Source organism: Talpa occidentalis, unplaced genomic scaffold, assembly GCF_014898055.3.
Source record: "Talpa occidentalis isolate TD23 unplaced genomic scaffold, MPIMG_talOcc4v2.1 talOcc4.4, whole genome shotgun sequence".
Lineage (NCBI taxonomy): Eukaryota > Metazoa > Chordata > Mammalia > Eulipotyphla > Talpidae > Talpa > Talpa occidentalis.
Genome location: NW_023604295.1, coordinates 143,630,479 through 143,643,260, shown reverse-complemented (window position 1 = coordinate 143,643,260; position 12,782 = coordinate 143,630,479).

Below are 12,782 nucleotides of genomic sequence, written 5' to 3'. Positions count from 1 at the left end.
CACGTGGCAATCTCATTTTGGGGGGTCAGTGATTAAAATGAGTAAGTATGAGCCCTCTTTGTGGCTAATTAAATATAAGACGTCTTCTGGGGGAGTGTTCGGTTTCAACTTAAAAAAATCACCCAGAAAAGTTCATCTGTCAATTCTCTGCACAGGTGATATCTGGAGCTATAGCAGCCATGTTGAGACCAGAAAGCAACAACAAAAAAATGCAGGAGCCACAATGCTAATGCCAGTGAAAGAGAAAGACACCCGGAGCCGAGTGCTTAACATCTCAGGTCAGGTCGCTCATTCTGTGAGGCAAATAAATTCCTCTTTCACTGAGCCAGCATCAGTCAAGTCATATATTACAGGCAACCAAACACTGTCCCCCTACTAAATCAGAACCAAGAGCTCTATGAAGGAAGACTGTGTTGCTTTGGTGCCTGACGTTGGGGGAGCTGGTCAATGTTCCCCAACTTCCTACTCCCTGCTTTTCATTCGAGCTCTCTCCTCTCCAACTTGCTTTATGCCAAAGACAGTAAGGTAGCACTTTGCACTTAGCTCCCACACATGTTTTCTTTCACATCCACAATATCTTTAAAGCACATGTGCAGAGTGACATCAGTGAATAGAGTGGAGTAGGGAATTTCATGGGCCAATCCTTCTGCAAAACAGCTAATAAACTGGCCCTAACTGTCAGAATCGACTTTATCTGAATTTTGAAAACTCGTTAAAGGTTTACAGCAACCAGGTGAGCATATAATCAAGAAATAGACAGCTAAATATCAGTAGGAGAGATTTCTGGCATTTTACCCTGGCTGCCTGCCCTCACTAGCCGCCTCAATGGTGGTCTTGAACACAGCAGCTCCTTCCTGGCACAGGAAGCAGCAGAGAAATCTTTGTTTTAAATAACTATGGTTATTTCCAAACGGCTCCTGGTGGATCCCTGAAAGACTGGTACACAGGATTTATCTTTATTTTAGCTAATTCAGAATTCCTCCCAGGTTAGTAGGTAATTAGTCAATAGGCATTTGTCAAAAATGTTTAAAGGCAAATTAATTATCTGTTGCAACGTGGGGGAAGGAATACTGTTGGGGCAAACAGCAGATACATAAATTGTGGGAGGAAACACTTATTTGGGAAATAAGGACTCTGAAAAGTTCCCATATTTTCCTGGGAATACAGGAGCTTCTACACATGTCCAGTGTCGGGTATATGGTGAGAAAAGACCCGTGGAGGCCCTAGCTCTCACTTGGAACAGACTTTCAGGCTCTGTGCAAGCAGGAAGTGAAGGCAAAGGCAGAGTTGTAAATTGTGTGGCCGGGGGTTGACAGCATGCCCCAACAGACACAGCCTGCTGGCTCTTGTCTTTTCTTGTTCTTTTTTGTTTTGTTTTGTTGTTGTTTATGATGTTTAAGGAAATATCTGTCAAAGTGCTAGCGGATCACTAAGCTAACCAAAGACCCCAATGGGCCATACATAACAAGGAATGCAGATGTCACAAAATTAGTTCAGAAAACTCACTACGTAGCAGCAACCAAAAAAAGCAGGAACAACAGGTCCTCTGAAGGAGAGAGAATATGATTCCAGAGTAGCTCATTACAGTATTCAAGATAACAATTTTCCAACAAAAAAATTACAAGACATTTAAAGACACAAAAAGACATGGACCGTAGACACCACAAAAGAAATTAATCATTTTTTTCCCCAAGGAAACCCCAATAATGAATTTAGACTATGATTTAAAATAAACTATTTTTTTAAATGTTCAAAAAACTAAAGGAAACCATATACAAAGAACTAAAGGAAGCCATAAAAAACATCTTATCGGATAAGATGTCAATAAAAAGTGTGGAGAAAAACAAATAGAAATTCTGGAGTTGAGAAGTACAGCAACTGATGCACGATAATTGGAATTCAATAGGAAACTTGAACTGACTGATGACAGAATCACCAAACATGGAGAGAGTTCGATCTGTATCAAACATGAAGATAAGCTCAAATATGAGCTTATCCAATCTGAGTAGCAGGAAGGAAAAATAATGCATAAAAATGTACAGAATACAAGCAACCTATGGAAGCATATCAACATATGCATAATGGGAATTCCAGAGAGGACAGAAAGAGCAAGTGAAGAAATAATGGTCAAAGCATTAATTAACATACCGAGGAGGCTCTACAAAACTCTCAAAAATAAAAAAGAGGGCCTCCTCTGGTGGCGCAGGCAGTCGAGCGCAGTGCTGTGAAGCTGTCTGCAGCATCTGCAGCACCAGTTCGATCCCGGCAGGCCGGGCAGGGTCCCACATGGTGCGCCAGACCTCTCCTGTCTCGCCCGCTGCTCCCCTCAGCAGTGTATTTCGTCAGTCTGCCTGTTCTGTTCCCCATTCTGTCTCTTGTGAATCCTCTCACCCTCCCTTGCTTCTGGACTGTACCCCAGTTCTTGTATAAATAAATAAATAAATCTTTTAAAAAAAAAGAGAAATTAAGATATTTCCAGATAAACAAAAACTGCATAAATCTCTTACTGGTAGACCTACCCTACAAGAATTGTTCCAGAAAGTCCTTCAGGCTAAAATGAAAGTATATTAGCCACAAATTTGGTCCACTACTTTTGATGGCAATCTTTCCAAAGACTGATATTTCAGAAAAGTAACAACTATAACTTTACCAATTTGGCTAATAATCGAAAAAAAACAAATAGTTTAGAATAGAAATTGGAACTAGGTGAAAACAAGATTTAAAATTCAGAAGTTTCTTTTTCTATTTTATGCCTTTATTATACAAAATATGTTTAACTGAGTTAAAGACAAAAGTCCAGATGTATGGGTTAACTATACTCATAGGTACTAAAAAAAATCTGTTGGCATATGAAAAACAGTATGGAATAAATGGATTATGGAATTATGGATGATCATTTTGTTTCAGATTTTCATGTTACTATCTTTATAAGTGAAATTTAAGGGAGACAAGAAAAACAAGGTGTTTTTTCTAAAACTAGAGAAGAACAATCCACTTTTAAGCACATCCATTAGTACATTCCATCTCCAATTTTGAATACGAATAATATGAATATATTTGTGGGCAACCTCTAGGAAATTATTTTTCTTCCACAAACACTTTTACAATTTTTTCAGTTTATTTATACTGTTATTCTCTACAATGTCTCTAAAATTTAAGTTGATGAAGTGGGAAAATAACCAATAAACCATGTTCTGTCTTTTTTAATTTGGAACAGAAAAATTCCTTTGCACCAAATTTGGAAACAGTCAAGGATTCTTGGGTTTGAAGTGAAGCTCCAAATAAAACATTTGGGTAATTAATCTTTTCTTTTTCTTTTTATTATTACTGCTTTGCTATTTATGAAAAGAATTGTAAGTTGTTCTTTGATTTTTTTTAAATGTCTTTTAAGCAGCATCAGCTTTTTACAAATGAGAAATATGTGTGTTGATGACTTTAACATGCCTGTTTGATTTGATTTTCAGGTAAACATCCTGACAAGATACTCACTAAATGTCTTTCTCTTATTTGTTTATGTGCTTCTGCTCCTCCAATCTCCTCAAAAAATCAGAAAAATAAGAATGTTTAGTGACCAAACCACAACATTAATGCCCTCAATGTTTTTATGTCATTGAATGCCTAGTAGTTTTGGATATATCCAATGACTAAACTGTTCACTTACTCAACACTGGCTTAAACCACCTAACACCTTCCTAGTCTGCAGACTATATATTTCTACATCAGTGATCTTTACACACTTTATCAATTTATACACTCGGCTTCAGCTGTTAGCTGCCAAATTCTATTTATGTTCCAAACAAAATGTTTCAAAATATCTATGGAAAAAAAAACTCAAAGAATTTTCTGGAATATTAAGAAACACCAAGAAAACATTCTATAATGCAATTAAACAGTGTTTATTAATGAATACTGATGTGGTGAGGTAGAATTCACACTTATGTCCACTTTTTTCCTAAAATCTTCATGTTTCCCAAATTTTACATACTTGCAAGTCTGTGGAGACTTCAGTCAAGTGCACTTATCTCACTTGTCAGTCAGACTGTGGGACAACACTGCCTTATCACACAATAATATAAGTTTCATAAGGGCCAGGATACTTGCAAGTCTGTTCACGGCTTTATCTCCCCTCATACCACAGAACATTGCATACAGTCGGCACTCAATAAATGTGCATCACCTATTTGTAAAATAGGTAGAGCTTGATCCAAAAAGATTCCATGTAGTAGTCAAAGAATGGCAAATAGAATTATCCCTTTTGCTGCCAACAACATAAAAGATTCTTCTTCCTGATTATTTTCTAAAGTTGAATCTCCTGAACGCTGAAGCTCTGTCTTAGAACCAGATGGAAACATCATGCCAGCATCGTGGGCAGCTCCCCTTGCTGATCTACAGGGGTCACTGCAAGGCACAACTCTTTCAGTTAGTGAGACCCATTTAGTAAATTATCATTGAACTGCACTAGGTGACAACCTATTCCTCTGTGGGAGCAAGACCTTTCCAGGAGGTGAGCAATAGTTCTCTCTGCCTTGGTAGAAACAGGCTCAGTACACTGGAGCCTCTGAACAGCCTCCCTCTTTATAATTAGGGGTACTCAGCACTCACACCATTGCTGTGTCATTAGATTCTATAAATATAAATGCATCTCCTGTGCCTTGCTTTTTAGTCTCTGCACTTGTTCTTTTCAACTCCCGTTTTAAGCAGTCCTAAGGCATTTGCTCAGAGTTCCAAAGTCTTCAAACAACCCCAACACTTACTTAGGTTGAAACACAAAATAGCAAGATCAAATACGACAGAGCTGCAGGACCGGAGAAGCTGAAATAGGAAACTGTTATCCAGCCTCAAAGATAAGGTTTGGACAAGTGCTTTTCAACCGCCCAGGAGGTTGCAGGCACCAGCAGGATGTGACAATCACACAGGACTTGAGTCTCGGGCTTGGCCTCAAGCTCGGCGCTGTCACTAACCTGTGATGTGATCTTGGGAAAGTCTGTCTGACTCCCCACACTTCTGGTCTTGCTCTCTATGGGCAAGGGGAGGGGGTGTCACATCACAACAACACCAGCCAACTGGCTTGACAGGGCTGCTATGAATAGCAAAGAACATAGCAATTGCCACACACACACTTGAACACACACACACGCACACACACTCGCATGCACCATGCAATCAATCATTACCATCATGGTTGGGTGTAAAAAACATATGACAGGTCATAAGATTCTGCCTGGGTGTTTACTGGCAGAAAAGTACCTCTCAGCCAACATGCCAGTGGGGTTAGCGCTTGCCTGCGATCCTGCATCTTCTTCTCTGTCTCTCTTCCAGTCTTTAAACCTGCTGCTTGGCTCAGAGGGACAGCCTGGATGTGACTCTCTGGTTCCAGGTGACATAGATTCAGGTCAGAGCAAGCAGGGAACTCTCTCCACCTCTGAGACTATCCATCTCTGCTTTGTTCGTATGGAAATGAGGAAACTGGACAGCACCATGGACTGGAGGTTGTGCTGTCCCCCCAATTCATATGCTGAAGCCCTAACCCCCAGCATGATGGTATTTGGAGATGAGGGTTAGGGGTAGACTTTGGGAGGCCATAAAGGTGGGGACCCCATATTGGGATTCATGTCCTTAAAAGAAGAGAAAGAGCGAGCTCCCTGCCTCCCCATGTGAGGATAGAAGAAGGCGGGTTCTCTTATCCATTCCCTTTATCCCGCAGTCACCTTCCTAAGGCAGGTCGACATCAAGAAAACAGCCTCCTGCTGCTCCTGCCTCCAGCTTTTGTAGTCGATGTGAAGACAATTAGGATCTGCTTCTTGAATGATGTGTTTTCTCGAGTTCTTCCTGTGCTCAAGAGCCCCTAGAGGCTCCCACCTACCCGTCAGGCCACCTCCAAATCCGAGAAATCAGCCACCATCCTGCCCCACCCCACTCCTGAGCCAGCACTGACCACCTGTCCAGGTGCCCATGGCAACTCCCGTGCAGATGCCAGCCCTGGGCCTGGTGTGGAGCTGCTGGCCTCGCGCCGCCTGGGTCACGGAGCCCTCCAGACCGCTGTTCCCCAGAGGAAGCGCTGCAGGGGGGGACAGAAGAGAGGGAAAGGAGGCTGCAGAGCCACCACCTTCTCTAAGGCTCTCACCTCCTCCCTCAAAGCCCAGAAGGACAGGGTTCTAGGGCGGCAGAGACGGGAGAAGCAAGGCAAGGCGGGGAGCGGCCTGTGGAGGACGAGCCTCTTCACAGCACCTGCTTCCGGCCCCCGCGCTCTGCCTGAGTCCATCTCCTCCTCAGATTTTGACTCTCACACACTCTGGTTCTGACGTGAGTGGGCACGGCCGGGAGTGTCTCAGAGACCAAGGCACACGCTTCTCTAGCCTGGCTTTTGACATCGACTGCCAGGAAAATGTCTACTAGGAGGAGACAGAAACTCTGGGAAGAAATCAAGTATTGACTCTGAAACCACAGCCTTTTCCTTCTAGCCTGGCCGCCCCGCCGCTTGGTGGGTCAAGCCGTGGCCGCTGGGCCTGGTCTATATTTAACCGCCTCCCACTCAGCGTGTGCTCGGGAGAAGGTGTGTCAGGAATTAGCAGCCCCAGAGATACAAAGCAGACATATATAGCAGTGTCGGGAAAGCGGAAGAGACTGTCAGGGAAGCTGAAATGAACTACAAACACCTGAGCTTCCAGCGAAACACAAATAGTTTCCTTGTCTTTAAAGTCAAACCTATTGAGTGACTCGGCAAGCCGGCCCCAGACCAAACCCAGCTGCGGCTCTGGTGCCCATGAGCTAAGGACTGCGTGTCCGTTTTGAAATGATTGTAAAAATTCAAAGCAGGGGCCTAGGGGTTAAGTCTCAGCACTGTCACCCCTACGGCCTGAGTTCAATCCCCGGGCAGGGAGCTACCCACATGGCGCAGCAGACCTCTCCTGTCCCCCCGCTGCTCCCCTCAGCAGTGGATTTCAGTAGCTCTGCCTGTTCTGCTCCCCACTCTGTCTCTGGTGAGTCCTCTCACCTCCACACCTCTGGCCTCCACCCCAGTTCTTCTACGCAAAAATAAATAAAAATCTATAAACATTTTTTCAAAGCAATAATACATCATCACGTGTGAAAATCATGTAAAATTCAAACTTTGGAGTCCAGGACCATATGCCGGCCCCGCCATGCTCGTTCATTCATGTGCTCCCTGGTGGCTTTGGGGTCCCCGCAGCATGGCTGGCAGCAGGGACAGGACCATATGCCCCCAGAAGTCGAAAATATTTACTACCTGGCCCTTTCGAGGTAAAGTTTGCCAAGCCCTGATTTAAAGTTCAGCCCCCACGAAGGCACAGAAATCCCTCTGCACACGTGGGTCCCTGGAAAATCCCAAGACCCAAAAACAAAATACCCGTCTCGACTGGAGTGTGGGTGACGCTGGGGTCTGAGGGTTTCACAGGTCGGGGGGAAGTGCCCGTGGGAAAGATGAGGGTGGGTTGAGATTCTTCTCCCTGCTCCGCTGAGGAGTGCTTCTGACTCCAGCCTCATAGACTGGGATCCCACGTGTCATTTTACTTGAAACGGAATTTTCCTCCCCCAGAAGTTTGAACCGCCCTGTGCCTTAGCTTGTCTAGGATAAAGTCAAGCCAGTCGCAAAGACCTTGGCTATAGTGGCCCCACAGCGCATCTAACATCACACAAGCAGGACCGCGAGCCTGTCCTTGGCTGAAGAGGCGCGCATCGCCACAGAATGTGCACAGCGGGGCGTGTCCCGCCCAGCTCACCCTGTGGGCACACGGATCTGAATTCACTTTATTAAACATGGACTCTGATAAGGCAACTCGGTTCACAGGCCACACATCCATTTCGGTTCACAGGCCACACATCCGGTTCACAGGCCCTGTGGGGCCACACATCCATTTTCCTGGTGGTGGGCAAATCAAAGAAGGCTCAAGGAACTACAGACAGGCTACAGAGTACCCAGACCTCGTTTATAAGTAATGAGTCATTAACAGGCTTAATTAAAGGGAAATTGAGCAGAGCTGGCTGGAAGGGTTGGGTTCTCGCGTCTGCTTTTTACTGAAGTAACAAACAGCCTTCTACACTCCGTGCACAACGTCTAAACAGCCAACGTGAGGTGATGTGATGTGTAACAATGAACCGATAAAAGCCATTTGAGTGCATTTACAAAGACGGGGTCTTGGCAGAATGTCTGGGGTCATCAGTCACCAGCAAGACTGGCTACTTATATCCACAAGTCAGGAAGGGGGTGCGAACTCCAAGGGAGCTGGGGGCCTACCTGTATGATAGGGTCAAATGAGTATGTACTGTAATGAGCATGAAAAGGCCAAGTGACTTCATTATCCAGCTAATTTTTTTACAGGGATTATATGCAGAAACTAGATTCATGAGCCACCGCCGGCCGGAGCACTCACTGAAAGCCTTCCCAGTCTTCACGATTCCAGGGGAAGATCCGGCACATAAACGACTCTCTTAAATTATGTGACTGTGGGAAAATAAAACTCCAGGTAGCAGTTTTCATCCTGCCCATTGTTTTTGAACATCGCAGTGACTGCAAGATCAGTGCTGTATCTGTTTTCATGGGACATCCAATAATAAATCCTTGAAACAGCGAGTCTCTACAGGCATCTGGCATAAACTTTTAGAATGCCTTATTTTTTTTTCTGACCCTATCTTCTAAACTGTAAACTTTAAGTTTAGAAAAAGTTGGTCTACATTTTGTTCTCTGTGTAAGACAAGTTCCCATGCCGTATGTCTTAAACTCATACAGTGCTGAATGTCGAGTATATTTCAATAAAAATGGGGGGGAAATACACTTAAATAGTTCTAGATGATGTTCTAAGTTGCTTAAGACAGTAGTAAGGCGACTCCCAAAGGCAGAGGTTGGGCATTAAGACTGAACGGAAACACACGCAGCAGAGTCTTCCATACCAGTCCAGGGAAGCCCCCAAGCCCCCCACACCTGTGCCTCTACACACACTCAGCAGCTCATTCCTACACACTCTTGGGGCCTGAGACATAAAGACCAGATCTCAGGGCACGGAAGAGGGATTCTGGCCAATGTGAAATAGGCACATCAGGCCCCACATTATTAGAATTTCCACTGAAAATGCTACATGTGTTATAATCATTTAAAAAGCATTTCTAAAAGGCGGAGTGGAAAATGTGGCAATTCTATCCAGTCAAAGCACAGCAAATAACACACACATAAAACCTCCGATCACTGTCAAAGGGCGAGGACAGCCACTGGCCGGGGGGAGTCTATCCCGGAGTCAACCAGCTGCGGGGGGGTGGGAGGGTCCAGAACTTGCCAGAGAACTCATCCTTCAGTTCTCGAGAATGAGCTTAGGAGTCCAAGGACAAAGAAAAGCTTTTTGAAACCACAGAGGTTTCCAATAGGGCCTCATGATTGTAAATGACCCATTCATTTTCAAACACTTCAGCATTTCACACACATCATCGTCTGCTTCTAATCATCAGATGCTACATTCCAATTTGGGTTAAAAAAAGATTCCCAAAATAAAATTGTCAGGTTGTTTCTTACAACATGGCAGAGAATATTTATATGCTTATTTGGGGGCATTCCTGTTTCCCCGAGTTGCCCCCTCATGTGTGTGCACGCACACACACACACACGTATACACACAGGCACACAGGCACCAGGGAAAAAATGGGATCTTGGTAAAGCTGAGTCTCCGTGTGCCATGCGCCTCCGCTTGTTCCTCAAAGACAACATTTTACAAAAGGACAAACAAACCCTAGAGTTTTCACCCAAAGTAGCTATGGAGCCAGCACCCACGCTGGAGGCCCTACAAGGTTATCATTTCATCCTTCGTGCTTAAATTTTGCACGGATTCTTCATTCAGGTCACCTGCATGCAGTGCAAACACCCTTGGGCATGTGTGACTTAGAAGAACCAACCTAACTCACATCTATTTCAAATTATTCCCATTAAATTATCATAACCAATAATTATATACCATCATATAATTAATGTCAATTATCAGAATATCCTAAATGGAAAGAACATGAAAGGCACAGTCAAAAAGTTCTAGCTCTAGCCTCGGTCATTAATGTGCTCCATAACCTTGCCGTGTAAACCAACTCTCTCTACTGCAAGACGAAGCTCCCTCCTGCTTCTTGCAGAGTTAGATGGCCAGTGTCTAAGAGAGCAGAGGCGCCAGCCTTCCCTTCCCCTTGCTCACAGTGCCCTCCAGTGGCTCTCAGGAAACACTGCACTCGTTCATCTTCTCGCATGTATGTAGAACATTAAACTCAGAGGAACCCAAACTTTTTAGATCAACATGACGTTAATTTTGTGTGTCAGTTTGACGGAGCCACGGTGCCCAGACATTTAGCCAAAACCAGTGTAGATGTCACTGGGACGGCACTTGGGTAGGTGCAATGAACACGTAGTCAGTAGACTTTAAGTTGAGCAGATTGCCCTCCCCAGGGAGGGTGGGCCTCGTCTAATCAGTAGAAGACAAGAGAAAAAGACTGAGGTTCGCCAAAGTCACACGGTAGGTTGGAGGCAGACTTGGGACCTCCCACCTGCCAACCTTGGCTCCTTCCCATGCAACCTAATAATCATTTCCCTCCAGTAGCGATGTCAAAAGTAGCAAGAAGAAAGGAGAGAGAACATATGGACATTCGTTTTTAATTAATACATTAAAAATCTATTGGTGGACAAGCATTGTGCTAAGGCCCCTGGACACTACTACCTTGTTTGCCTATTTTCAGTTGAGTTTCCAAAAAATAGTCATCGATGAGGGGTCGCACGGTTGTGAAGAGGGGCTGGAACCCCAACTCAGCTCTGTGTTGCTGCAGGGTTCCTTGCAGGCCCCTCTCCCCGCCACTGTGCTGAGCAGGAGCGTAAAGACGTTTGCCCTGGGCACACCTGCTCCTCACAGCACAGACCCACCGCCACCCAGGGGTTCTGAAAGCCCTGGCCCGTACCCCTGCCACCTCTGGAACCCCGGCCTTGGGAGAAGACACCATAAACTCCAAGTTCCTAAGGCAGGACCCTCAGCTGCTCGCCCAGCACCTGGCACAGAGTCAGGGCCAAATACGGTTTGTTGAAGGAATTAATGAATGACTGTCTCAGGCAGATTCCAAAGCAAACTGCTAAAGCTCAAGAGACATTGTGTTCTCCTGGCCTTATGTGAACAGCTTCATAAGACAAAAGGAAAAGGGGGTGGAGGCAGGATCTCTGAGATTATTCTGAGACAGTGGGGGCTGTAAGGAATCCCCTGGGGTGACATACGAAACTGGAGGGTGCACGCAGCTGACTAGCCCCGGGCTGGGCCAGCAGCTCCACCCTCCCCTGCTCCTGCAGCCAGCGGGAAGCATGCCAACCCCTCACCCCTAGATTGCCCACCCATCTAAGTTGCCGTGGGCCAGATAGCATAGACCACAGAAAGGGAATCCCGGGGAGATGACTGTCCCACCCTGTTCATCCTGTAAATACTTCAAGATTCTAAAACATTCATAGGAAATACTCCAAAAAAAGTTGATTCAGCACAGATCGAGTTCTACAATGGAGATCCAGGACTGCAACATACATCTGGTACTGCAGTAGCTATCCAGTACTGCAGCGGACGCGAGGTATTGCAATAGACATCCAGCACTGCACTATGCATGAGGTATTGCGATGCACACCCAGCCCCGCAATACACACCTAGTCCCGCAACGCCCACAATGCCGTGGGGCAGGGCAAGGCAGCGGCAGGGAAGGAAAGCGAGGGCCAGTGGCTGCCTTACCGCCATGAAACCCTCCTGTGCCCGGAGCCCCTAACAACTGCCTGCAGGTGCGAAAACTAAAACAGGGAGAGACCCGACGGCTTGTCCAAGGAAACTCCCCTGGGCCCTTGTAGGGGGACCTACATCCCCCCGGATCTTGTGACAAAACATTCTCACATTCTTTCTACCCACTTTGGCCATGTTGTGTGTGCCTGGAAGGAAAAAAAAAAAATCTGTAGAAATACAAAGCTTCCCTCCTTCCTCCACCGCGCCCCACAGCTCTGCTCCCGCCACATGCTGCTGCGGGGGGCAGTTGCCAGCACCCCACACCCTCCTCTGGGTTTCTTCAGCATATTTCCTGTGTAGCCGGAAGGCTTTCAAGAGTGGTTCTAGAGAAGAGTTTTAGAAACATGTTGTAAATTACCTTATTCTCTGGAATAAACACCCACACTGTGGACTTAACCTGGAGACACAGGTCATTTTTTTCTATTAAATTGTTTTTATTGAGGTAACACTGGTTCACAACAATGTATATGGTTTAGGGGAACAGGTGGACAGCCCTTCAGATGTCTGTCACCCCACACACCACCAAAGCCTCACTAATCTTCCACCAAAGTCTACGGGTCCCTCCCCACCGGGCGCCTCTCCCCCTCTGGTAACCCCAGTGCTCTAATCCGATTGCTCGGGCTTGTCTTGGTTTCGTTTATTCTGCTCCTTTGCTTTGTTTCTTTCTATTCCCCGTGTGAGTGAAATCATCCGGTATTATCTTTCTCCTTCTGATTTATTTCACTTAGCATAATCCCTTCAGTTCCACCGGTGTAGTTGCAAATGCAAGACTTCATCTATTTTTTTTATAGCTGAGTGGTATCCCACTGTGTCTACAGACCACGTCTTCCTGACCCCCTCCTCTGTCGTGGGCCTCAGGCTGTTTCCAGAACTTGGCTGTTGTAAATATCAACAGTGCCGCAGTGAACACACAAGTGCACCTATTCTTTTGAATTGGTGTTTCTGCATTCTCTGAGGAGATACCCAGGAGTGGAACTTCTGGGCCATACAGTACATACATCT